Source organism: Cryptomeria japonica, chromosome 10, assembly GCF_030272615.1.
Source record: "Cryptomeria japonica chromosome 10, Sugi_1.0, whole genome shotgun sequence".
In the NCBI taxonomy this organism is placed as follows: Eukaryota; Viridiplantae; Streptophyta; class Pinopsida; order Cupressales; family Cupressaceae; genus Cryptomeria; species Cryptomeria japonica.
In genome coordinates, this window is record NC_081414.1 from 615,131,975 (window position 1) to 615,158,427 (window position 26,453).

The 26,453-nt window shown below is 38.1% G+C and overlaps 1 protein-coding gene across 5 annotated transcripts in view; it reads left to right on the forward strand.

The window, feature by feature from the left end:
- Positions 1–26,453, forward strand: part of LOC131065420 (structural maintenance of chromosomes protein 5) — a 230,268-nt gene that overhangs the window by 59,988 nt on the left and 143,827 nt on the right. The window lies entirely within an intron of this gene.

The window sequence follows — 26,453 nt, forward strand, 5'->3', positions numbered from 1 at the left end:
CCAAAGAAGGCAAAACTTGGGATAACATCACTCCTGAGGATTTTAAAATCATCACTATGAATTTGGGTAAGCCTACACAGACCCAAGAGATCCAAGATTTTGATGATTCTTGCAACGCTCTTAAATCAAGACTAGCCATTGAAAAGGAAAAAAGAAGGAAGGTTGAGGAAGAGAATCAGCAATGGAGAAAATATATTCTCCATCTAACTAAGCCACTTAATCATGATATACTAGTTACCCCTCCGCAACCTCTTCCGCAGGAGTCGATGAAAGATTATGAGGACATGAAGGGCACATTCAGGCAAGTTAAGTAATGGACCTCAGATGCTTCGGCACGTGCTGACATACTTGTGGAAAATTTGGTATCAACACATGAGTCGGCTTCTTCATTGGTCAGCAGAATTCAGGACTTAGCTGCAAATTGGGAGGATATTGAGGAAATCCAAGACGAAATACTTCCACAATTGAGGATTATCCGAGGTTTGTCAAAGCAAGACTTGATAGATGCAAGTGTCATCCAGGCTGGGGATAAGTATGATTTTAACACTTGGTATTGTGCCTTGGTCACCAGGGTTGAGGTCTTGAAGAAATCTGAGACTAAGTGTTCTGAAATTGAGAAAAATGTTAGAGAAATTTTAAGTAAAGTGTTTCGTGTGGCATCAAAAATTTGGCAAAGGGAGGGTATGCGAGAAAAACACCTGCGGGCAGAGAACCTGAGAGCCAGAATTCAGTCGAGCTTTTCGGAAGTCTTGGGGATGATTGATAAGGGGGATCTCTTAAGAATTGGGAGTTTTCTCCTCATTGACGAAAAGTTTCTTGCCCAGGCAGTTGAGTGGGAATGCATCCTTGCCACGTGTACTGACGATGTGGACGTCGTCGACTTCCAGATTAGTAACTTGCCAAGTGCCAGTATGGAAGAGGTTCGACTCATTGTGTCCAGATACATTGAATTTGCAAAAAGGGAAATTGGACGCTCACCTCAGTGATAATAGCTACTATGCCACATGTCACTGTTTTCTTTGTTCTAACTGATAGAGTTTTGAGAAACCCTAATTAGGGTTTTTAACTTTCAATGTGGGCCCTTGATCAATGTTTGATCTCGGTCGTTCATTGTTTTCTAGAAAACTATATAAGGCTACCTCCTCGTGTGAGGTTTTTGATATATTGTTGCGTGAAGGTCATTTTTCAAATAATACATTGCATGTGCGCTTTCTCTTAAGGCTTTGTGATCTCTGTTATTTGAGTGATTAACATGGTTTCAATTTCCTCAACACATTAATTAGAAGTTAATTTAGATTTGCTTTCAAAGTTGTTAGAGTTGAATGAAGGATTTGATAAGTATTAATTAACGGTGTATCTATGCTCATACTTTTGGTGAATGGATGATTTCCATTTCACTGTGCAAAGTTAGTTTGAGCCTATCCCCTGTGTATGCCAAAACTTCGATCATTAGCACAACCCATTGAAGATTGCACCCGCTTTGTGTAGTTGTCCTTAGTGGGGCGAAGCAAAGTGTGGTTTCCTGAAAACACCCAATTAATACCGTCTCTAGAATTCGTAGGTTTGGATCAGCTTTCTTAACCCTATACCCTTTTCCCCTTTTTCAAAGTCTAAATCCCAGAAAATCCAAAAAAAAAGAAAGAGCCTGAAATTGACAAATTTATCTAAGTCCACAAGCTTGAAAGACATTTGTAAATGTAAGTCCCCCTTGAGATTTTCAGCATACACTACCCAAGTAGCTATCCCACTAAAGTCGCTTGTTCGCACACATAGACCTTGGAATCGCCATATGATAGGCGGTGATTTTTCAGAAGAGGATAGAATACCTTTGGGTATCTTATTCTAATGTTTGGTAGATGATAAAACGGACACCAACAGTTGCCAATGTGAAATGTTTAGAAGGTGCGTGAAGTATTAACTAGACGCAGCATTTAACAGTCGTAGCGTGTGATTGAAGAACTATTCTAGTCGCAGCACATAGAAGCCATTGCATATGATTGAGACGTGAGACGTGAGATGTAGACAAAGTGATAGCTGCCACATCTGCAGATGCGTGAAGAAGTAGCGTGTTAGGGAGGGCTGCAAAGTGCAATATTGAGGCGATAAGCATTGTGAAGAATAGTCGCCTAACTCAATACAGGTCGTGAGAAGCTGCAGTGCCTGGTATGCAGTAAATCTGAACTTAAAATATAGAGACAATAGTTTGAAAAACATTTTTTCCAGTTATTTGTAAGCATCTTTGAACAATGAAAGTTTACTCCGTTTGGGTGTGAAATTGAAAACGCTTTGGAAATAGTGTTTGCAATATTGCAACCTGATTGTTTGGAAAAAAAAGTATCTTGAACTCTGTTTGAATTTGCTAGATGTGCAACTTTCTATGAAATGTTGAATATGTACGACAAAATCTATAAACCTCAAAACGCACCAGGTGACAACTTAACTTAAGTTACAAATAGAAAAAAAATCAGTCATGCTTACCTAAGTCAGCTAGAAGCAAAGAAATCAGAATATAGGGAGAAAGCGTTGCAATTGTTTGAACAAATTCTACAAGGATTCAGGGATTAGTTTTGGAAAACAAGGATGTGTTTGTTGTTATTGAGCGTAGCCATTGGAACCATAGAGAAGGGTGAGTCGCAGAGTCATTGAGAATTCGATTTGCACAGTGCTGGGCATGTCTGCTAAGCCTGATTGACAGAGATGGACATTATTAAGTGTTGGGACGAGTAGCAAAAAACGCACAGGTTCTTTGGTTGTCCACTGTATTTTGAATTATAAGCCATTTTAGGGAGCTGTATTGATTGCAATGGCTGTGTAAACACTGTAATTATGGCTGTGATAGTTTGAGAAATCGATGGCATTAAGATTTAGAATTCTGATTTTCAGTCCGAACCATGGCAATTGAAGATATTAAACATTTGGCAAGATCACTCTATGAAGCAGGTACTTAGCTCAGTGATCAATTACGATCTAAGGATGATGTCATGGAAATGCTTAAAAGGGTGGAAAACTGTTTAATCCTTGTTGAGCAGTCACCCTGTGATGTGTTGCAGTTAGCTATGTCTCCTATATTGACTACCTTGAAACAACACAGGTGGTTAAGGCATCCAGATGATGAGATTAAGTTGGTGGTTACTTCTTGCTTTTCTGAGATCATGAGGATTATAACACCACGAGAATCTTATGATGATGATACGATGAAAGAGGTTCTACAACTGGTTGTGGAGAGACGACATGGGTTATATAATGTCAAAGCCCCTACTTTTGGTAAGAGGGCTAAAATTTTAGAAATTATAGCAAGGACAAGATCATTCAACCTTATGTTGGATCTCCAGTGTGAAGAGTTGAGTCTTCAAATGTTCAATTGTTTCATTGCTGAAATCAGGAAATGCCATTCAGATAAGGTGAAGACAAATATGTTTGACATATTGTCCATGATCCTAGATAAGGATGATGATATCTGCAGGCAGGTGCAATCAGATTTGTTAGCAATCTAGAGAGAAGAGCTGGTAGTCTCACCTTGTGCTTATGAGTTTTGCAAAAGGTTGATTGAGTAGAAAATTGGAAGGTTCAGGGAACATATCACTAAAAAGGAACTAATCTCCGTGGGTTTACAGGTTTCAGGATCTCCAAAAAAGAGCAAGAACCAAATGAGAAGAGACCAGATTTGTTTCAGATGTCAGATGGCTTGGACACTTGATCACATTTGTGAAATGAATATGGATGAGGATGCATTGCAGCCAAGTGGTAATGAGGGTAGAATTACAGCTGAGAATGCTTCCTTGTCTCATGAGGAGCAAGCTAAAATTACAAGCAAAAAGGACAATGGCATTCAATCAGCTAAGGAGGATAATTTGAAGAAGGAAACAATGGTTTCAGGTGAGGAGCATTTAAAACTCTTTGTTGGTGACCTAGAAATCAACATAGATAATTTTTATGAAGAGACAAGTTCTTTTGTTGAATCTTTGTATGAACATAGTTTGTTCCTTCCTTGCCTTCATGAAGGATGCATGAAAACCTGTTGTGAGATCGATGATATGGCTGCTACAGAAGTTAGTAAGTCAGAAAATTTAATAAGGGACAACTCATCTCTCTTTGATCAATTGGATCAACAACCTCTTGATGTGCAAGATTTGAAGGAGCATCTTATGGTTTCAAAAGATGAAGTTGTGTAGGTTCTAATAAGAGAAGACAACATTCATAAATTCATTGAAGACCTCATTTGGAAAACCCAAATTGAGGAAAGGGAAAAAAAAATGGCAATTGGAATCAATAGTACTGACCTTCACACCATTAGAGAGGCACTAGGAAAGATGAAGTCAGATTATTTGAAATTGCTCAAGGATAGAGATCTTGCTATTAAGTTTGTAGAAGATAAGGAGGAAGAGGTGGATGAGCTTTGCTTACAGCTGAGTATGATGCATTGTAAATTATCCAAATTAGAAAATCAAACTTCTATTACAGTGACACTTAAGGAAGAAGAAGCAAATCTTAAGAGCATGGAGATGATGCAAATTATTGAAGGGATCAATACTATTGGTAGGGATGAGATAATTCACAATGTTCTTGCCATTTGTTATACAAACGATAACAATGAAGAGCTGAAGGACCAACAAGGAAACAAACCCATAAATTTTAATGATGAAAAAACAATTTGCAGCAATGAAATGGCTATGGCAACAAGGTATAGAAGCAGATTTCAGAGTGGTTTCAGTCATGGGACAGCGGTTACTCATGAACTTTCAAATTTGGAAGAAGTCATGCTTCAAGATGATGTTAAGTAGGACTTTACCAGCTCTGAAATTTCACTGAATGGTGATCAATCCATGGGTGAAGGAGTTGATTTTGTTGATGACACTTGTAGTGAAACAAACTTTCAAGAGTTATTAGTGTCGGGCAGTGAAGACATACACACCTCATTCTTGAGACTGTCATCTATTTCTCTTGATAGGGCAGCGGTATATTTGTTGCTTGGTGACTTCATACTCTTTGATTTCTTATGGATTGGTGGGTGTTCTAGTTGGGATCATGTAGCATTTCCTGATTTTTCATTAAGTACATCAATGATTCTGTGGTCTAGGAGTGTTGAGGGGTGCTTCTTTTGGATAGAGATGGAGTGTGGGTTGTTTTTCTTCAATTGGCATTGTTTCGGAGACATGTTTGAGATCATTTATGTTGCTGATCAGAGTTATGACAGCGAGATTTTGTATCCTTTCGTGTTGGTTTATAGGCATGAGGGGGTACATCTTCATTTTGTCTGGTTGTCCTACATGCATGGATGATTACCTTAGAGTGATTGGTTGACAAACTCCTCCATTGCTTATAGCAGGTTCTACAGATTGATATGGGATCCAGGCAGTGACATGTTTGGTGCATTAACTCTTGTGGACCAAGATATGCTGCTTCACCATGGTTATGCAGATGTTTTAATTAGTGTGGCACAACGGATTAGTAGAACACTGTTCCTGAGGATGGTTTGGGATCCTGGTATTGGTATGCAGATTCATGATTGCTTGTCTTTAAGGAGGGAGGACTGTAATGTCCCCTTTTTTAGACATAAAAATCCATTAAATAATTAAGTTTAAGTTGTCTAAACATAATAACTTAAAAGACAACTTAATTTTAATTATTTATCTAAGCAGATTAAAGTGGCTTTTTATGTCAACATCAAATTATAAAGTAAAGTCACTTAATTAATAGAAGGGAATTCCAAGAGACAGGCAGTGGGCGAACGAAGAGTCATAGGGTTGAGTTATTTAATAACTTGGAGAGGCTCATTTTGATATGCCTGGTTTTATGTTTGGAAATTGATTCTCTTGGAGAGTTTCTGAGAAGCTCTAGTTTCAGCAGGTTTGAGGACGCAAACCCTCGAGCTTGGAGGTAGTTGACAAAAACCTATTGTCAGTTGGAGTTATCACGTAAGTGACTCACATGTGCTTCAAATGCTTTTGCTGGTTGTCCAATCCGACTGTGAATGTTGTGTTTGGGATTGGTATTTTTTGTTGTTCTACTGAGAATTTTAATGCCATGTTTATTTCTAAATTCAGAACTATTATTTCAGTATGAAAATTAATGAATATCAGTTAATTTGATGGTGTATTGAAAACATTTGCATGCGGAATTGTTGTTAAGATTTTTGTGAATCATTGGGTGAAAATCTGGAACAAATATCCTAGGGGGATATTTCATTCATCCCTTGGTAAAGCTTCTAGCCTCCATTATGTTCATGCCTTCAAACTTCTTTAGTGATCTATCTTGATCTCTCTTTTTCATTGAATTCATCTCACTTAACACATTAAACTCATCTTTCCTTCATCTTTTGACATAATTATTGCCTTAGGCACTTTCATCTAACCTTGGGTAGAGTTTTTAGCATGCATTGATGGTGATTGAAGGAGGTCGTGGATTTGAGGAGGCACTGACTAAGCAAGGTCGGGGTTTTGACCCCTCACCGACTGTGAGCAAAAGATGTCAGCTATGCTTGCTTAATTACCTCATTCTCATGGAACATCAAGCATTCAACCTTAGAAATGTTTATCTTGCTAAGCAACGAGCTTCCTCATCATGGATCAAACTTTCAAGGGGTGATAGACTGAGCAAGAAAGAGATCGGACATTTCCTACCCCACTGACTGAGAAAGGTCAGACTTTTGAGGGGGCATTGATTGTCAGCTAAGGCAATGGGGGTCATTGACTGTGGGATGAAGTAGGTTGGAGTTCTAGGGGATCACTAGTTGTGATCCCACTTATGCAATTTCACTGATAGATACACTTACTTCACCAATCTTAGGGCCTGTTGTCATCAACACACCCTCATCTTGATTGCCAATCTAGATGATCACTAGCTGTGATCCCACTTATGCAATTTCACTGATAGATACACTTACTTCACCAATCTTAGGGCTTGTTGTCACCAACACACCCACATCTTGATTGCCAACGCTTTGACCATCCTTATCTTGATCATCCTCATCTTGATCATCCTTAAATTTCCTTTGACCGTCCTCCTTGCTTAGACTCGATTTTATCTCTGATTTTTGAGGCATATGATATTTGATGATCAAATGAAATGATCATCCAAATCGCCCATCTCTTAAGCCCTGAGAGCTAACTGACCTCAAGTAAAAGGTTAATAGCTAAAGACGCTACAACTAACCTAAAAAGAAGAAAAAAGTGAGGTTCCCTATTGGGAATGGGGCAATGTGTGAAATGGTCACAATAAAATGTTTGTGATTTTATTCCACGCAATGTGGTAAGTTTTCAAGGTCATACGCTTTACCGATTGTGAGAATTGAAAAGTTCAATTTTTGGTCCGACAATTTGCACGAACAATTAAATCGGGAATTTTATGAAGATTGGAACAAAATGGCTTTACAAGGGTCTCCATAAGGTTAAGATGCACCATGTGTCCAATTTTTAGGCAAAAATTGCATTCTATTCAAAAGCTATGAATTTTTCTCATTCTCCACACTTATGCGGTGTCCAGTGGATTGTCTGAAGTCATATTTAATTGCTCTAATGTTCTTACTCAATTTTCTATGACTTTTCAAATGTTTGAAAATCATTTAAAATGTCATCATGTTCTTGGTGAAGAGTTTTAAAGTTTCAAATTTCCTGAGAATGCTGAAATTATTCATTGTTATAAAGTTCTAAGATTTCAAAACATCTCTAACAGTCAAAGTGCTTTACTAAAAGTCTTGTTGGATGGTGTGAAGGTTTTAAAATCTCTTGAATTCCCTATATCACATTTCCCATCAAGTTAGAAAGTTTTAAAAAGTGCTGAACTTCCAAAATTTCCTTTGATTGGAAGTTTAAGGAGTTTTATAACCACTTTGTTGAGACATTTTATAGTAAGCAAACTTTATTTTTCATCAAAAACATTATTTGATAGATTTATTGTTAAGCTAACTTCTCAAATGCCCGAAGGACTTATATTTCAGCACATTCTATGGTTTGCAAACTAATCTCATTTCCAAAATGTGCTCTTGCGGCGATTTTGAGCATCTGAACGCAAAATGTGAACTGTTCATAGAATGTTTAAAAAAAATGTGATCTCTTTGAATGAAATAATTGCAGAATATGTACGGTATGGATTTGTTGAAAAGGATTTATAAATTTTTAAGTAAATTGCAATTCGCATGTGTTATGCCAAATTCCACACTCCAAAATCAGTTACTAGCATTTACTTCTTGCCCTTGCCAATATGGGAGCTGTTTGACAAAAACACCTCAAAGAAATGTGATTTCACAACATGTCATGATTGCAATATAGGTACAAACAGATTTATTGAAAACGGCTTTAGAAACTTTACAACAAATGCAAATGGTAGAAGTAAAAGGTATGATGGAACAAAGTATGAGCATCAAAGCCAAACGAAATGGCGATTCTTCTTTGATATTTAAGATGGAATTATTTCGGTATACCTGCCCAAAAAATGTGGAAGCACAGACAAGGCTTGCAGACTACTTGATAGAATGCCTTAAAGAGAGAGGTTGTTCCATGGAATGCAACAATTGCAGGATATGCACAAAACGTATTTGTTGAAATGACTTTAGAAAGTTTTGAGCAAATGCATCTGGGAGACATAGAGCTAAACTCGACAACATTTGCCAACATCGTCTCATGACTTCAAACCCTTTGCCTAAGCCATGTAAGGGACATTTCAATAGTGGTTTTATATCCATCAAAACACGAAGAATGAGGAATGCATGTCAGAAAATATAAATGCTCTGGTATAACTGCCTGCAGAAATATAATCACAGGTCAGGCATGCAAACTATATGACAAAATTCTTCAAATGGTTGGGGAGTATACTTCCATTCAATGTGAAGAGAAACTAAATGAAGTGTTTGTTTGTGAGCATATTCCTCATCTAGAATGTGCTCTTCTTTGTCACATGGCGAGTGCTAAGCAAAACATCGGTTGAGATGTGGGATATTATCGTAAACATGGTGACAAGAAGACAAACCTAATGATGCATATTATTACAATTTATGAAAGAAAGTATTTGTTAGGAGCATCAATGGCTTGACCTATCATTGCAAAAGCTATGGTGAATGTTGCTAGAGGAGTTGGGGTAGTTTCAGTTGCACATGGATGCACGAGAAAAGGGAATGACCGTTGGACCCGAAGAAAACACCAAATGTAGTAGAATGTGTCAAGATAGGCATAAGATTTTGAATACTAGTCTCTCCAAATGGAAATGAACCTTCTCCTTTAAACTCATTAATAGAATTGTTTGTAATTAGAGAAACACTTTGTGGAGATTAGCACGAAGAGTCAAGGCATATATGAAACTTTGGAATGCACAATTCTTAGTACATTTGTACAAGAATTAGAATCTCTCACACTTAAATGAAGAAATGATGCAGGTTGAAAGGTAGCTTGGTGATAAAATATGCAGAGTTGGTATTGTAGGCTCTACATTAATGTAATGTCCCCTTCTCAGTGAAGAGTAGTTCAGTGAGCCATTAGCTTATTCCAGAGACCCGTAGGCTAATTGGAAGCAAAAATTATGGTTTCCTATTTTCTAGGACAACTCGCAATTTTCAGGGATGTTGTGGTTGGAGTTTGGCAGAATGAATCAAGGTTTCCTTCTGGGTTTTTTGTAAGCTTCGTAGTGGTATGACATGCAATCCATTCAGGGGAGTTTGCAAAACTTTATTTTTAGTAAGTTGATGCGTGTTATCATGATTATTGGGTTTTTTTGGGTTTTCCCATGTTGAGCTACAGGGTTCTAAGAATAGTCTTTTTGGAGTTTTTTAGCACTTTAGTGAAGAACTCCAACCCAGTTCAATTTGATGGTTTTCAACACTTCAATTCATAGTTCAATTTGGTACTGATCAGTATTTGTTTGCAAGTGATTTTCTAAGGTTTAATATTTAATTATTATTTTTGGACGACTTAGGAAAGGGAAAGTACTTTTTAATTCAAAAAATCATTAATTCTCCTAAGTCAGGCGATATGGATGAAAAGTGTTTAAGTTATATTGTTTTTTTATATGGCAAATTGTGGACCAAGGGAAAAAGTTCGAACTTGGAGCCTAGGAGGGGGACTTCCATCTTGGGCGCCATATACTTGAAAAAAGATGAAATGAAATATATCGCCTAATGTGAATGGGATGAAATGACATGTGATTTAGGTGTATTTGGTGAGCATTTGCATTTGAATTTGGCTGGGCAAAAGTTATAAATAAGTGACTTGGGCTCTCATTTTGGCATCCATGAAATTTGTATAACGAAGTGCTGCCGGAATTGTGCCAGACTTATGCTTCGAAGTTGCGAGCTTCCTAGCCTATGTCAGTTTCGTGCTTGAGATATAACACCTAGCTGTGGAGAGACTATTTCTCACTCAGAGGAATAGATAGAGCATATCGAGAATGGATTGCATCAGTTGGTTTTCTATTTTTGTGTGAGTTTGTGTGTTTCCTGGTTGCTGGATGGTGTCATGGCTGAAGCATATTTTCACTCCTAAGTCTCTGTGCAGGCTCATGCTGTTTCTGGGTATTGGCTCTAAATATTTCTATGCATTTGGCGATGAGATTTGTAAGTTTTCAGCCCCTAGATTTGAGTCTGCAATTTTAAAACGCAAATCGTATTTTTCAGCCTAGACGTAGTTTTTAAGGGGGTGCGTTGGGAAACGTGCTGATTGTCTAAGGTCATGTTGATGCTATCTTCTAGTTTGTACTTGGTCGCTTAATGCATATTGTTAGTTTGGGTGTGTTGTGGTTTGAGTGAGTTTTGAGTAAGTTAGGAGCATTTTGGTGTGGATTGGTGTTGCTGGTTATGCATTTCCATCTTGTTGTCTTATATATCAGATTTTTGAAAGTTGGATTTTGGGTGAGTTTTTGAGAATGTGAATTGTTTGGGTTGTTAGAGGATGTTTGGAGTTTTTGTTCCAGCTGTCAGTTTTTAATCCGCACTTGGATGTCAAATTCTATATTCATTGTAATGTTGGTTAGTAGTACCAACAAAAACATTTTGGCTTTCAGCTGTCCCATTGCATAAGTGGAAGAGGCTGGCTTAGCCGCCTACCTTAGATTAGTAATATTTCTTAAATTCTGAAATCTTTTTAATGAATTGTAAAGCTGGTTAGTAGTACTAACAACTATCCTCTCAGATTTCTCATTTGTTCCCACTACATAAGTGCAAGAGGCTGGCTTAGCTGCCTATCTTTAATTTGTAATACTGTCGTCCCGCTGCATAAGCGGTTGAGTTGAGTGAATTCCATTTCTAGTCCTCCCGCTGGATAAGCGGTTGAGTGATTGCATTCTTCAGTTCTTTGGGTTGTCCTTGGCTGGTTTAATGCCAAGTGATTACATTGTTTTCAATATCTCGCTGTATAAGTAGAAGGGGCTGGTTTGCTGCCCAAGTATTGTAATCAATTTCAGTTATTGGCATCTAACCATTCTCTCAACACTGTATGCTCTCACCCTCCTAGATTGGGCTCTCGGTGATCAGAAAGTGGAAGGGTTACTTTCAACAACATTTGGTTTTCATTTCCTAACCCTAACGAGTGTTGTGTTGATTGTAATTTGGAAAAATAAAAAAAATTAAGGGGTATCATTACAAATAATCAGATGATTATGTTGCTATAGAAAAGTCAACAACTACATCTGTAAAATATATTGCCTCGACATCATATGAGAGTTCTATTTCAGAAGAAGAAGATTCAATGATTGAGGAATATGAATGAACACTTGCAGTCGACACTTGCAAGCTGCTCAATAGAATGCCTCGACAACCGTTTGGCAATCAATTTCAAGATACAATATACCATTTTATTGGAAAGTGCATTTTATGATGTTTTAACTTATTAATGAGTTAAATGTTTTGTCCATGGGAAAGTAAAGTTTTTTATTACTTATAATTGATTCTTAAGAATCAGTTATGGGAGAGGGGAGGTTATAGATATTTTCTATTGTACCGGGGATTGCAATTTTTCCAACTTCTCTTGAGAGATCTTTGATGAAGAGAGATTGTATTTTCTATTGGTTTGTAATAGCAACGGGATGCCTTTTCAACATAACTATTGTATAGGGATTTTTTCAGAGACTTTGTGTTCTCATCTCATTAAAGGATTGAAGGAATGTTTCAAAATTTTGTATCCATTTATTTCTTTCATTGATTGCAAGTTTTTCTTATACTAATCTGTAACTATTCTTTGGTGATCCCCTACTATGTATGGCTGTATCTAAATTTAATACAAGAACTTTGTGTAATGAGGTGGTTGCATGTTCTTCTTGTGTTTAATGTGTTATTTGTATATATGTTGGGAAGGGATGGTTGTTCTTCTTATCAGATATCATTCTAGGTATGAACTATTGAACTTTGTGTCATTGTTTGTTCTCGTTCAAATTCATTTTCACATTCATCCTTTGGAATTTTTGGCGGGTTTCATATGTTTTTCATCTAGGGTTTCTCCCGTTTCATTTTTCTGTAGTTTCCTTTACTGCTTTTTGGTCAAAGACTTAAAAGCATACCCTAAAATTTCCAAATTAAATCATTTGAGGGAGCTGCCCCTCTCAAATTCAGAGGAAGATCATTGTTCCCTTCACGATCTCTTCAACTGTTGTAGGCAATTTTGTCACCATTCCTTGGGCAATCCACTGTTTTCCTATCTATTTCAAAGTTACAAATCTGTTTACTAACACACCATCTACCTCATATTAAATAAAACTAAGATTTCATATAAAGCTTTCTTGAAGTTATTACTAAGATTATCCTCCATATCATAGAAACTTTATTAGTTTGCATATGATTTATACATTTGGTTGTTGAATCCCACTATAAAGATATTTCTATTTGCTATCTTTCCATCCATTTTTAGTTTTGAGTTATTTTGTTTAACCATTGGTTATTCTTTTATGGTCCATGTTGTTTTTGGAATGGGGATGTTAGGGAGGGACAAGATGCATTGTAGATACAAGTTTTACTATACTTGAATAAATAAACATTGAATCTCAAATTTGATGCATTATATGAAAGCCTAAAATTTATAGAGGGAAATCATTTTGTTTACAAGTTTAGCTATGCATGACAACACGATTCAAGTTTAGGCATTCAAATGATGTGTCAAACTTGAGTTAATGTTCAGTGTTCATTGATTCAAGTATAGCAACAATGAAAAATTGAAGTACAATTGGATTTTTAGGATGAACATTCCAATGTACAATTGGAGATTGTTGATACTCAAGAGCAAAGTTTTAATACTTGGACTCGCCACGGACTCGGCAAACCAAAAAATTGGACTCGGACTCGGATTCATGAAAGACTCGCGAAAGGACTCGACCAAAAAAAAACCGTAGTTTTAAAAAAAAACATAAAGAAATTAATGCATTTAGAGAACTTAAGAGGCATAATTTAAACGTTACACATGCCATATGATCTCCAAACACTCAATATTTGAAATTTCATCATTCATACTCATAGTTTCAAACTTTAAAATGTATAATAGCAGCATAATTTATAAATGTTTACAAAATTACATATAATGATATGTCCAAATGTGAAAAACAACAATGAAGAAACTAAAAAGAAGACTACATCTTCCTCTTCCCAACTCTAGAGAAAACGAAGGGAGAGATAGAACTAGAGGGTCTAGTTCTAGGAGTTCGATGTGGCTTCTCCAGCTCACCAAAATTAGGTTGAGGGTAGCACCACTTGCTGGGGTCTGAGGGTGAGAGAGAGAGAGGGGTAGATAGATAGGTCTAGATCTTGGGGGAGAGAGGAGAGAGTGAGATAGAGAGTGGTAGAGAGAGGGGATTGAGGAAGAGTGATAGGGAGATAGATAGGTCTAAAATTCGGGGCAGATAAAGTGAGTGAGATAGAGAGAGCGAGAGAATGCTAATAGGAGCCTACTAATTATTGAAATTTGACCAAGTTTGAAAGTTTAAAAGATCTTCTAAAACCTAGAATTTGCATTATAACTCCGAGAGATCTGAAACCACTCTGAAACATCCTGCCAATATATACATGAAATATAACTTAAAGTATAAGAAACTTATACTTTAAGTTATATTTCATGTATATATTCTGATGAAGAGAATGAGGCTGTTTTAAATTTCCTCTCCTCCTTCAAACCCTACAAACTTGTTTTCACCAAGAAACAATGCCAAATGAGTGAAAAAAGTGAAAAAAAGCCACTTAAAATCGTGGGTGGGTGTGTTCCCTGAATCGCGCGAGTCCGAGTGAAAGACTCACGAGTCCAAGTGAAAGACTCACGCGAGTCCACTCAAAAAATTCGCAAGTCTTTGGGATGGACTCGCCAGGACTATGCCCAAGAGTATTTCAATCTTGAGGTTGGAAGGCATTATGAACTGCATCTAACTTCTCTCGTCTAGAGGTAAGCCTATTCCTCTTGACTAAGTGCACAAAGATATAGGTAGATCAACTCTCCTCTATAGTAGAGGAACTAGCTACTCCAAAGAGTAAATGAGTGGTAAGCTGCCTCAACTCCATTATATTCTTCCCATGTCACACTCACCATTCAAATGGGTATCTTTGAGCATTAGGAGTCCTATCTGTCAGACCTTGAAGATTCATAAATGTGAGCCATTGTTTTCGAAATCTAGATGCATTCTCAACATTATGCATCTTTTTGTTGGAAATGTGTTGTCGTTGATGTCAAGCACAAAATGGATTGCTGTAGCAAAACATGAGCACGCATTGGGTTGAAGGACTAATATTTTAATTATATATTATTCATTTGTTTTTGCCACTCCCTTTGGAAATAAAAATAAAAAATAATGCAAACTGCTTCGGTCAACTTGGTTGAGGGGATGCAACCTTTGACTAAAGAGTTGCTTGGTTGGGTATAAATAAGAGATTCTTTTTTAGAGTTTTATTTTCAAGTATCTGATTAAATATGATTCCTAAAAAAGGCATTTACAAGCAGAATTCAGAAGCAGAGTTAAGGAGTTTTGTGAGCAGATTGTTGAAGTTTCATTTCAGACACAATTAGCAGACCTATTTCAGTATAAAGAACAGTCTTAAGAGCAGACTTAGTTCAGTTCATAAGCAGAATTAATGAGCAGACTTCTTCAGCTCATAAGCAGATGTATTGAGCAGATTTATTGAGAAAATCTTCAGTTAAGATTTGGTTCAATCTCATGAACAGACTGTTGCAGACTTTAAAGGCAAATAAGTGCAGAAATCCTTGAAGAACATAAGCAGAATTGAGAAGCATTCTTGAGCATGCTTGTGGAGGAAGCTCAGATAAATCATTTATGACTTTATTCTTTTGGAGGTTGGTGCCTCAAAGAGATAGGCATTTCTTGCTGAGTTGGTGTTCAGTTGTGGGGATTGGTGTCTCCAATGGGTTTGGTGCCTAAAAAATCATCTGAAGGGGATGTAATGTCTCCTCCTTAGTCCTCTCAGATTTTTGGTGGAGGTTGACCTACTATTGGGGTTCCGTAGGTCAACAGGGTGGTTTGGGATCCAACTTGGGGTTGTCGGATTCAGTTTGGGAGCTTTGCAGGCCTTCCAGTTGGTTTTTGGGATTATATCTATGAATAAAATTGAAATTTTAATGTTGGCCTTATGTGAATAGTGAAAAGTGAATAGTTACTGAAAAACATAAAGATGAATAGTGGAAAGTGACCCCCTACCTAGTAACTCAAGTTGTTTTTTAAAGGGGGCCAAATTGTCAATGAGAAAATTGACCCTCAAGCTCATTTTAAGTTTTTTAAAGGCCAAAAAGTGACTCCCTTATGGATCGAACTTCTTGGAGAGCTTATAAAAAAGCAACTTTCATAACATTGCTCTCATTCTTACATCTCCATTTTCAGATCAGCAGCTTGCATGAGGGTTTCAACAGCTTTGGGCTTCCAGGAACACCAAGTTCTGGAAGAATTGGGGGATTTGGATGAAAACCCATCTCTCCGGTGTTAGTTTTCATTAGTATTCAGCTTTAGTGTGCAATTGGCAGCCTTCTTCGGGGATTTTTGAGCAGATCTATCAGTTTGAGGGCAGGTTTTCTACAATCAGTTGCATGGCAGACCTTTTAGAGGTCATTACCATCTATTCCCAACTCAATTCCAGGTAGCCACTCCATTTTGGGAAGAAGGGCATCAAACCCTAGTGTGTAATTAGGGTTCTAGCAATTATTGGAGCTGATTTCTATATTTCTATTGGCTGGAAATTTATATCAGATTTATGGGATCAAGATTATGGTATGTACATTGCTCTTTTAAGCAAAAGAAAGTTTCTTGATTGCCTTTGTATGTGCTATTGCATTATGCTAGTTAATATCAGCATTTTCTTTCATATAATATTCAAGAATCTTGCCTTAAACATCAAAAACCAATCAAACACAAGAAAAACCAGTCAAAACCCTTCCAAATATACGCAGCGTAGATTTATCAGCAACAAACATTTGCACATAACCTCAAATTTTGGTTCAGTTTGGGAAAAATTGGATTAGGGATTTTTTCAGGGGATTGGTGTCTCCTGTGGGTGGAGTCTCCACAATTTGTAAGAAGTTTTCAATATAAAAGCAATATTTTGCCGTGGTTTTCTCCCGCAAGGGTTTCTACTTAAATCGTGCGTTCTTTTGTTTCTACTTTCTAGATGTTACATTTGTGGTTGATCATACTTTGAAGTGTTGTGTTGTGACCATTTCACACATCGCCCCATTTAAATGGGGACCCCCTTTTTTTTCGTTTTTGCTCGCCTTTCTCTCTGCTTTTTAGGATTTTGGTTTAGTATGCCAGTTGTCTGGACTAGGGTCAAACCTTAGGGTTTCTGTTACTGTGATTTCAGGCCAGAGTCCAGTCCAATTTTGAGCTTTGAGCTTCCTCTCGTGGAATGCAATTCTGAATAAAGTAAATTCGCCAGAGGCTGAGTAAGTTGGTCTAGTTTCAATTGGAATTTTGAATGCAGAGTCCAAATTTGTCTAAGTGTGAATGATGAGATTTTGATTTTTTTGTCCGATTGAGTAATTTTGACCAAATTTTGAAAATTTTGATAATTGATCCCGGGCATTGGAAATGACTTGTTTTTGCCTTGTGAAGTGATTAAACTCCCAAAATCTTGATATTTTGGCCTGTAGGAGCAAAATTGCTCCTGTCCCTCAGTGAAGGACCGGAGCTTGTTTTTCAAGATCTTACTATCTCTGCAGGATCAAGATGAATTTCGAATTGGAAGTGATAAAGGGAGGCATGTTCTTTCCGTTGAATATAATTTGAAGAATTTCACAGGCATGGAAATGTGCCAGGAGCAAAAATCGCTCCTGTCCCTCAGTGGAGGACCGGAGCTCAAAATCAAACATTGCCTTGTCCTTGCAGGATTTGAACAATTTGACGATTTGAGAAGATCAAAGGAGATATGTTTCATCCGTTGAATATAATTTGGAAGCGCAAACATGAGGAAAACATGACTTTGAAGCTAAATCGCTCCTGTCCCTCAGTCAGGGACCAGGGCAAAATTCAGTGATAGCTCTCGTCCCTCTCCCAGGGACCAGAGCGAAATTCCTCATAGGGCAAAATTCGGGCAAAGATCAAGTAAGTTTTGAGTTTGAGGCAAACAAAGAAGGTGTAACGAACTTATTGAAGACAAATTGAAGATTGCAAGACGCCTGATGAACTCTATATTGGCCTAGGCGCTCCTGCCCCTCAGTCAGGGACCAGAGCGATTTTTGCCTTAGGTCAATTTTTCACCAAGTTAGAACGAATTTCATGCCAAGAATAGGTGAAAGGGTCCACATCGAGTCCATTGAAGATAATTTTGGAAGTTAGCAAAGTATGATGGAGCCTAGAACATCAAATTCGCTCCTGTCCCTCAGCCGGGGACCAGGGCGAAATGGTATTTATCTTGCCTTCCTCCCAAGTTTAAACCACTCTACGTCAGGATACAAGCTGGCAAGGACATTTTGAGGTGTATCGACGAAGAACGAAGTTGCAAGGACCGCCAAAGATGAAGGAATTGCACTATATGCTTAAGTTCGCTCCTGTCCCTCAGTCAGGGACCAGAGCGAAATGTTCAAATGAGGCCAAATTTAAGTTGCCATTCACATTTTAAATGTTTGAAAGGGAGTAAAGAACATCGTTTTGCACTTTGAAGACAATTACAAGTTAATATGATGAACGATTTGCACCAAATGCCCAAATTCGCTCCTGTCCCTCAGACAGGGACCAGAGCGAAATCTCCATGGAGGCTTAAATTTTGAATGTTGATCACATTTCAAGAGTTTAATAAGGATCAAAAGACCTCATTCTACATGGTGAAGGCGATTGCAGGTTGACAAGAACAAGGATGAGCTCAAGACACCAAGAATCGCTCCTGTCCCTCAGTCAGGGACCAGGGCGATATTCATTACATTAGCCAAAACCTTCAAAAATCATGCTAAGTAAAGGACGTACAAGGTTGCACAAAGTCTAAGGTGTCTTGAGAAGATGATATACGAGGAAGTTAAACGTTAAAAGGTGATCAAGTTGAACCAAAAGGCTAAGTTCGCTCCTGTCCTTCAGGCAAGGACCAGGGCGATTTTCATTAAAACACTCATTTTCCTTCAAAATCATGACAAATCAAGGGTGCACAAGATCAAGGACGTCATTTGGAAGGTGATGAACGAGAAGCCAAGGTTGAAAGATAGCAAATTTGAGCTAGAGCACAAGGTTCGCTCCTGTCCCTCACCAAGGGACCAGGGCGAAAACCATTCAAACATCAAATGCGCCTCGTAAAAGCCAAGAAAGGCAAGCATGGAGTGAAGGGATAACGTCATTGCTTGCCACATGATGAAGATTGGTGATTGAAGAAGCAAAGATCAAGGAGAAAACATAAGGTTCGCTCCTGTCCCTCTCTCAGGGACCAGAGCGATATGGTTTGTATCTTTCCACCTTTCCAGTTTCGGCGCTAAAACACATTTTTTGAATTTTATTAAATGCTAAAATCGATAAATTTAAAAAATTCAATTAAATAGCATTTAAAAAATTGCGCATGGACATTTAATTAATTATTTTTTGCCTTTAAAAATCGAATTAATTAATTGCAAAGGCATTAAATGAATTAATTATTATTTTAAATAAAAAATCAAATTGGAGCGCTTGGATTTAAATATTTACAAAAGTCGGCCATTGTTTTTTATTAAAATTGCTTTTAATTATCTTTGTTTTTACCAAGTCGGCCTTGAGGTAGTTGTAAGGGTAAGCGCCTATAAAGGGGGGGGGTGTTTATTTCATTTTCAAATCATTATTCAAACATCCTTCACATGCGATTTGGAGTGGTGCGAATTGTGTTCAAATTGGAGCGAATTTCCATTCCAAGCAAGGTGCGAATTTAGCAAAGGAAGTGGTGCGAACATCTTCCAAGGGGAGTGCGAACCTTGATTAGAGTTGGGCGAAATTGCAAAAGACTACGTCAAAGACCCCCCCCAAAGGTGGCGAATTGTTAAGTGGACGTTCATTTGAAGAGAGATCACGTTGAAATCTTTCAAGCATCTATTTTTGCCTAGGCGATTCTCTTTATTTTGCATTTTAGAGTTAAGCTCTTAAGTGAGGTATGGCAAAGTCTTGTTTTGTTTTAATTTTTTGATCGTCATTGCCTTAAATTTTGAATTTTGAAATTTTGAATTTCAGTAGCTCGATCGTATTTAGGAAATGATAACTCAAGGACTTATCATGAAGTTTCCTAAATTTAATCTAATCTATGTTATACATTGCAAAATCTAGTTCTTATTATGAAATGTTGTGTAGGTATGGCGACCCCGAAGGCGGGAGCATCCACCAATCGTCCAGCTCTCATGAAGGAAGATCAAAAGACCGAAGAAGTGGAGACCAAGATCGTGTCTAAATGGAGCAACATTGGAGATACCAACTTGGGCAACTTCAGTACGAAGAAGTTTCGAGAGGTCCCTTACATTGGCAAGCCATCACCTGTCGCCCGGAGGATAATTGAAAGTGGCATCATTAAGGCAGCCGGCTTCCCTCCAGCAGTACAGTGTCATGAGTTGATGATCGAGTGCGCTCGTCATTATGATCCTCAATCCAGAACGATCGTGTCCAAGGAAGGAAACACTTTAGCTTATCTTTCAGAGGAAGCTATAAGTGAGGCTTTCCATCTTCCAGAGCACAGAGATATGGTCTACAAGAGCATAGAAGGAGCCAGGTCCATGTACGAAGATGATCCAGATGCTTGTCTAAGCATCATCAACAAGAACTGGTTACTCAAGAGTCATCCTCGCCTGAGCAAGATTCTGAACACACCACATAGGATTGATTTCCAGGAGGAGTACAGAGATTTGATTACAATGCTCAACCGAGTCACAGGAGCACCTCAAGCCTTCTATTTCGAGAAATGGATGTTCTACTTTATCCAGGTGATAGTTCAGGGAAAAGGAACAATACATTGGGCTAGAATGATTAGCCATTGCTTGGACGTACAGTTGAGGAGACTCAAGGCTACCAAGTCCTTCCACATGAGTTCATACGTCATCTATGCCTTGATCAGGAGCTTCGAGTACGCGAGGTCAGAGTTTGTGATTCCTATGTTCACTTGCATCATCCGCCAGGAAGCAACTACAAGTTAGTTAATGATACCTTCACAATGAACATTACGAGGACGTTGCAAGGCGGGATTCACAACAGATTATCTCAGGATGCACAGGAACTAGTAAAGAGGTACGGTGCTTGGTTTATCCAATTTCCGAAGTTTACTTATATCAGAGTTCATGGATGTCCTTCACCTCCATACATGTTGCCGAGATATCCGACAGACAGAATTGTGTTACTTGAGGTAACAAGACAGTTGGCAGCTTTTGCGAAGGCGTTCAGACACAGGCATGGGAATGGAGTTCCGGTACCTATCATATTGGGCAATTCAGTTGAGGTATGTCCTAATGCTTTAGCCATGGATGACTCAGAGAAGGAGTTAGCTTTGTATTCTTTTTCATTCTTTGCCTTGAGGGAGAACTTTGATCCACATGGATATATAGAGGAGACAGTCGGTAGGAAGTTTAAGCATGAGTTTCAGATAGAAGATGTTATGATGAATCTCTTAGACGATCTTGAAGTGAAAAGAAAGATGCATTCTAGATTGCCTTTGGATTTCATCAGGAAATGCAAGATTTACAGAGTGGCTGACCAAGCTCAGGACAGTGGCAGACATCTCCAGTCATCCTATGACCAAGAAAGCAAATCAGTAAGGTTAGATTGGAATGAGCCCGAGGTTGTGGATCTAGATGCTTTGATGGCTCCAGTCTTGTCTTGTACTCGCAGATGGGTTGATGTGCAGCATCAAAAGTTGAGAGAGCAAGGCATAGCTATGACTTTCACTTTGGAAGAGAAACCAGCCGAAGGTGGAGCTAGTGTAAGTGAGGGTAATCCTAATCCCAGAAATGCAAGCGAAGGCAACCTTCGAAGTGCAAGTGAAGGCAATCTCCATCCAAGAGGCTCAAAGAGAAAAGAGAGACCTGAGAAGAAAGAGTCTTCCAAGAAGAAACAAGGGGCCAACCGAGATCGCTCATCCGGCACATCTTCTCGACAAGAGAAGAGGACACTTGAAGTAGAAGAGTCTATGGAGTCAATGGTACAGAATGATAAAGAAGGACAGGCATCTCAAGGGTCACCAGGTGGATCTCTCCAAGATTATGAGTTACATGAAGACAAGAACAATGACGAGGTAACATCTCCTCCTAGAGAAGAAGAAGCATTGCATAAGGAGATACAGGTTAAAGAGACCAGATCGGCCATCCCGGATTGGTTGAAGGAAAGATTAACGAAGGTGATTATGATCGAGGACGAAGACAATGTGATTGATTTAGAGAGCCTTGTTGGACATTCCCTGGAAGTGACAGAGAAGAGGAAGGCTACCAAGATGTCCAAGATGATTAGAGATGAGACTGGATCCAGAAAATTACAGATAGCGACACCGGCCGTGGACAAGTACGAAGGTGAGATCCTAGCAGAGGAATATGATATAGAGACATTTGAGCTAGGTCCATCCACAGCCGAGCAGACATTAGATGATGCCACCGATTCGTTTGAGGCGTTGAAAGATAAGCTTAGAGAAGAAATGGAGAAAAATAGAAAGCTTGAGAGAGAAGTTGGTGCATGGAGAACATATTTCAGTCATCTCAATCAGCCTTTAGGACATCAGGATCCAGCAAGATCACCCATACAGGCACTTCCACTTCAATCAATTGGTGAGGCAGAAAGATTCAGGAGTATGGTCCAGCGTATGGGTACTTGGATGGATAAATCTCATACAGTCGCCATGGAATTTGCAACAAGGATGATGCAGACCATTCACCGAGCTATTCAGGTTCTTGAGATCATCCATAACCTAATGATAACTGTAGCTGCTTTTGCTCATACCAAAGATGTTATCATCCCTGTCTTGCGAGTAATCAGACAAACATCAAGGAAGGTCTTAGCCCAGGAAAAGATCATTAATGGAGGACCTCACAGTTTACTTCAGTGGTCAACCTTACTCCAGATGAAGGAAGTTCTCTTCGAGGACATCAGTACTAGATGTAGCCATGTTGAGGAGGTGATCAACCCGTTCCAGGACAGAGTATTTGAGGTACTTCGTACCATTCTTGGCAGGAGGATCGAAGTTGAGACAGATGTGGATTTGCAGGAATTAGAAGATAGAATCGAGGTCATCTTTTGCAAGGATGCTAATATCACAGATGAGCAACAGGACCAGATGTTTGCTACCATGCTCTTGATTGAAAAGACTAAGGAACTTGAACCCTGGATGGGACGCTGCTCTTCTCGAGGCATTTGATCAGGTCATCCACTTGGAAGAAAGAATGAAGAATCTTCCCGAGATTCCAATTGCTGAGATCGAAGGAATCGCATCAAGATTCATTGCATATGCTAAAAAGGAGCATTGGAAAGGGAATAAGATTCTAGATGAAAGGTTGTTATAGATGACATGGCATCTTAATTGTCATTGGTCTATGTCTCCTAGGTTTTTGTGCCAAATTTAATATTTGGCTATGCATTTAATATTGTTCAGTAAAAGGGAGGCTATTTGTAAGAGACCCTAATTAGGGTTTAGGTGTCATGATGTTGACCGTTGATCTGCTTTTTGATATAGACCGTTCATTGTAATTGAGGATGCTATTTATACCCTCATTTCATTTCATTTTATCATTAGAAATTAGAGAGAGTTAGAGATTATTGATGTATTAGAGAGATTAGAGTTTAGAAGCAATTTACTTTTGTAGCAAGATTGAGCTTTGAGAAAGGAATTCAAACAATTGTTGTACATGATGGCTTTGAGATCAATAAAATATTGAAGTTATGGTGTTTTGTTGCAATTCTCTTGGTTATCTTCCTGGTTGTACATTTTTCTTGAATCACTCTCAATCAAAGTAGTGTATTAATTCGAAGGACAAAGTGTTGGACTTGATCTTTGGTAGGATTCGCTTTCCAAACCACTAGCTTCTTGCTGATTGTAGGAACGCCTTGCGTGGTCGACTGGAGATATTGGAATCACTCAAACCTTCAATCATTGTTGTGTCTTGGATATGTACCTTCGTGGTAGTGTTCCTGATCTTTGATGTATTGAAAAATCATTTGTTACCTTAGAAGATCGCATCAATTTCAATTGAATTGTTGATTTATGGCAATATTGAAGTTGGTTGAATCTCACCAAGTCTTGTCCACATCAAGTCATTCTTAGGGTTAGACTAGATTAGACCTCTTGCCAACCCTATCCTTTTGTTATTTTTCGAAAAAGCTTGTTTAGTTTAGCAAAATCTTCGGCAACGTAAGGCCCCTTGATGACACAGCAATCACAACGACCACTGGTGCTTATCCACACGTAGAGACCCTACTAAAAAGAACATTGGAGTCATCCTAACTGATCCTTCTTGCGAAATCTTCAGCAGTTAGCGACTTTATTCAAGAGAGGATAAGATGCCTTTGGGTATTTTATTCTGTGTATGATTGTGTACAAAATACACGTCAACATGTTGCTATTGCATCTAATCAAGTTTTGAAAAGGAAAAGTTTGTTGATATACTAATTCATCCCTTCCCCCCTCTCAGTATATTCTTGTGCTCTTCACTTGTTAAAGGCTGCTCTACTTGTGCTACGTGCATACAATTTGGGGTTAGAAGATATGTTGTTATATGAAGTGGGATCTTCATTTGTTTCGCCTTCATGTCACAATAGGCATAATACTCCTTCATAATCTTTCAATGCAAGCTCTTTGCTACAAATTGTTTGTTTCATTTGGTCAAGCATGTTGTCAAATGCTTCATAGCTCTCCAAGGCTTGGCAAGTTTCATCAACGTAGCTAAGTACTCCCACAATAGGTGTTATGATAGAGAAAATATATTTGCAAGTAGCATTTTAAATACAAATTAACTATTCAGAAATGAATACTAATTGTATTTAAAACTATAAACAAAAGTAAAATAAGAATATAAAACACAAAATTGATAAATTACAGTTATTCTAAATTTCTTGCCTCATGGTGTACCCCTAGGCATCATCAAATATCTTTTGTCTCACCTTCTTGTCGTCTAGTCTTCTTTCAACCCACTTTTTCCACTCTCCACAAACCACCATGGATTGTAAAGCTACTTGCACCTTTGACATTCTCTCCAACAAACTGAAGTAGCTAGTATATTTAGTCTCTGCAAGTTTGAGAAATTTCTTTTTTGAAAACTCTTGAGGAGTGCAACTGATCTGTGGTGGTTACATATAAACATTTCTCTCTTTTTAGCTTTGGTTACCACCATTTCACTCAAGTCATCTTCTCAATGCCTTTCAAAGCATTGCTCATTAATCAACACATACACCCAACATGGAGTCCCAAAAATATGTTTGTAAGCACTCACCATCATCAAACTAGACAATTTACAAACATGAGCTGAATTGGTCACAACCTGCACAACGTTTGTTGCGCCAACCTGGTCTCCCTCAAAGATGAAATTGGAAGTTTGCGTCTTTGTGTTTCGATGGCTTTTAAAAAATATGTTCAAAATAGATATATTAGAATAATAATATCAAATGGCTGATGCCTAATATGAGTCCATGCATCCATTATAATGTAGCAACTTGTCTTTTTTTGTAATTGTCTCATGACTTCCATCAACAAGTTCATTCTCAAATATTGTTTGCAAAGGAGAGTGGTATGCAATGCATGTTTTATTGGTGGGCATATAGGGATTCAATTGTGTTTGTTCTCTTAACATTTCCTTGAAATATGGAGAACATGCCAAATGAAACAAGATTGCATGGGTATAAAATAATTTGGCTACAACATTTTCAGCCTCCTCATATGCTTGCATGGTTAACAACCCACAACTATATTTTACCCATCATGAGTGGTCTTTCTCTTCCCTTTACCATAACGCTTTTCCCTCAAAACATCCATCTTAGTGGTAGATGACATATTGGAATGATCAATGATATATTCTAGAGGTATATCTCTTGCCTTTGCCTCACTCTCCTTGACCATTCTAGCCAATTAAGCCCTCACTTCTAATGTTCTTTTTCCACAATCCCCAACGCCATGTCTATATGCACATACTAAATGATGAATAGCCCTTATTTAACACCTATGGAAATCAGTTTTGCATATATGACACAACCAATGTTTTCTTCCATCATTTTTTTAAACTTGTTTTTGTCCAAACTGATGACAGACTCCAACAAAGGTTTTGTGAGTTTGATTGGGTTATTTGTATAACCTTTGATGATGTTTGAAGGGCATTCAAAAGGGGTTCCAAGAACACTTGCATTTGACAAGACTCCCAAACATTTCATTTCCATTTACTTCTTCCATCTCATACACATCACTGGGAGTACTCATGCCACTCATTTTGATTTCTAAATAAAAAATTGATAGCAAACTAAAAAAGAAGGGAAAATAATTTCTAAGAAGAACAAAAATAAAATTGGAAGACTGACACAAAGCAGTGCCTATTGACTGTAGGATACATGGCAATGAGTAATCACGCATTCAGGATGACAAATGTTGACAGTGACTGATCTTTCCTTCCTCTTCACAGGTGCAAGTGCGAAATTGATTGTGTTAATTGTGAGTTTCAAATGGATGAGTAGATCACATATTGGGAGGGTCTGAGAGGTCCCCTTTTTCTCTGTTTTATTATTAAAAAATGTGACTTTTGATGGAGGGATCATTGTCTTGGACAACACATGGGAGGAGTTTCAGATATGCGTCCCTGAAATCCTTGAGGATGGGATGGTGATGCAAACTTGGACAATAAAACTATTCTTTATCATAGAATTGGCTAGTTTGTTGATTCACCTTGTCTTCATGGAGATAGTACAGGGGTAAGAGGGGGATGTGTACCTGTGTAACATAGAAACCAATTCTTTTCCATTGAATTCACAAGTCTATTGATTCATTGTGGACTCATGATTACCAAATTCTTTAGTAAAATCTTTGGATAAGTATGAAAAATCATCTTTTTTCTTTTTCCATTATATGTGTTATAATTAAGGGATGTCAGTTAATGCATCTGCATGTATAGGGT